Below are 2,500 nucleotides of genomic sequence, written 5' to 3' on the forward strand. Positions count from 1 at the left end.
GTGCTGACAGTTTGAATTGCAGCATATGTTTACCCAAAATCAGGCAATTTATCTTAATATCAGCAAAGTAATGCAGTGCAGGTGAAAGGTCAGGCAATCTCTCCCCCTCATAATTACCCAGTTCTAAAACAGGAAAGTGGTATTGATTGGCCTGGCTCGGCGCGCTGTGACTGGACGTGCCAGAGCCTCGCCCCGGCCCGGCTGGGCCCTCGCCTTGTAAACTCGACACGCCAAGGATTTATTAGATGTGTGCGAAGGGTCTTAGGCTTTCTCCTCCAGTTGTAGAATTTGCCAGTGAAGTCTCGGCGACTCCCCATCTTGCCAGGCGCGGGGTGACGGGTTCTGCGCGGTCCGGCTCTCGGAAGGCCGCCAGTCGGCTCTGCAGAAGGCAGCTGCTCTTGGAGGCACAGAGACAAATTGGATAACCCCGCCCTCCGTGATCAGAAACCTCCCAGAACCCAGAACGTGTGTCACTTCTCCTGTAGTTTAAAGACAAGGGCAATTTTTTCTAATTCTTCCAAGTAGATTCCTTGGGCTTCCAGTAGCAAAGCCCCAGGATGGGATTTCAAGCCGCAGTAGCAGCCCAGGCCTCCTTGCCGCATCCAGCGTGGCGGAGACCTCCGGTGGTGCAATCCCACGTCATCTCCGAACGGTCAGTGGACTGCCGATATTATTCTTGGTAGCGCGCTCAAGATGTAAACGCTCCTTGGGCTGAAGTGAGAGGTGAAAGGTACCCTCGTATTTATACTGCTTTAAAATATTTTTGGTCATAGAAGGAGAATATCAATTCAACTGAAACATTGGAAAATGTCTCTCCCAGAATGAGAGTGTATGGTTATTACAAGTCATAAAGCTTCTGAAAGCTTGCATTAAAGCGTCTATCACCTGTCAGGGGCATTTGCATGAAATCAATAGCGGCCGCCCATCTATCTTTTCTGATCACCTTTCATCAGGCCGATTCATTAAGTCAAACAGTCATGGTGATTAGCTGGGAGAGAGGAGAAACCCTGACACGTTAGAAATGCACAGTGGGCCACCTTTTTTGTTTCCTAATCAAGAAACGTAATACTTTATCTAATCCTTCTTGGACCAAGTCGCTTGGTGAGGCCCATGGTGTGGCTGCCCGCCCTGCCTGACACCCTTGTCCCAGTCCAGGCAGAGACATGACAAATTGTCCCCCAAGTCAACGCTGACAGCTTCTGATGATTAATGGTTTGATTATGAAGTGGTTTTACACATATAGAATTTACATCACAGAGAGTTAGAAATTTTGCCATGTCACATACGCCGAGGCATTTTGAAGAGCTTTACTATTTGCAAAGAAAAAAGAGGGCAAAATCGCAGCAAAAGCCATGTCATGTAAAATCAATACGTCGGATCAATGCTTTATTAACAAGAAAATGTCTTACTTCACATTCCTGTGCAGACCTTTGTCTCCGGGATGTATGATGGAATGTCAAATCATATTGTGGTCCTCGACTTTCGGGCGTGTTATTGAGTGTACGTGTGAGTCTTCCGGCCGTGCTTACGAGACCCGCCGTGGGTGTTGACACCGGCAGCCCAAGCACTCGAGGATGACGGTGACCAATTATTTCGGAAAGCACTTTCAAAGGCAGCCTCTAACCTTGTTCCTTGAAGCCCTCGCCTTTGTGTTCCCGGCACTCCGCAGACCTGCTGAGTTGGGTGGTGTTAATCATCGAATTACGTGCTGACTAATGAGTGATGGCCCAAATTGCGGGCTGAGTAATGAATAGATGGCGGCAGGCCTTATTAGTCTCAGAAAACCCCCTGATTTATGTCGCACCCTACACCGTGGCGTTACTCCACAGAAAACGATATCTACATCAAGAAGTAATGTACTCTAATAAGTATTTTCATCTTAACTCGCGTCCCCGGGCCTCCGGGCTCAGTTTTTGTTGGAGTCAGGCAGAGCCATAATAAAGCCCAATGGCTCCTTATAAAGCTTGTTAAACACAGTGTGTGCAGGCGGACGGAGTCCCGGCCATGATTCATGCACTGTACATAGCGCGTGTGCTGCTGATTTATGGCCGCGCACAGTTCATAGTCAAAATTACAATTTGAGGGATAAAAAGATTAATTACTATTTGTGGCCGGCAATTTCGTGAGGCTGGTGGAATGATAGTGCCCTCCATCAGTTTGTAGTCAGCCATTCACAGATTATTAAAGCTTTGCAAGGATAAGTGGTCCTCCTGCCTGGTTTGTGCTCAGGCAGCATGCTAGACAAAAAAGGACCACAGGGATAAATCTGAAGCTAGCAATAGCTGGACATATGTCATAATTGCCAGTTTCCCATAAATCCCTGGCTGGTGTGGAAGGCCCCGCATGCTGTAGACACTGATCGTGACAGTGGTGATTGCTATCTCTGGCCCCAAGACCTGCAACTTTCTGGCTGCACTACCATTTTTACAATACATTGAGTAACCCTTTGACTTGCTTCCAGTCTAATTATAGATTAGAAATAATCATTGCTTTTATGTGC

The 2,500-nt window shown here is 47.5% G+C and overlaps 1 protein-coding gene across 19 annotated transcripts in view; it reads left to right on the forward strand.

Annotated features, from left to right (window-relative positions):
* The window catches only part of EBF3 (EBF transcription factor 3), a 120,274-nt gene that overhangs the window by 104,508 nt on the left and 13,266 nt on the right, over positions 1–2,500 (forward strand). The window lies entirely within an intron of this gene.

Source organism: Equus caballus, chromosome 1 (genome assembly GCF_041296265.1).
Source record: "Equus caballus isolate H_3958 breed thoroughbred chromosome 1, TB-T2T, whole genome shotgun sequence".
NCBI lineage: Eukaryota > Metazoa > Chordata > Mammalia > Perissodactyla > Equidae > Equus > Equus caballus.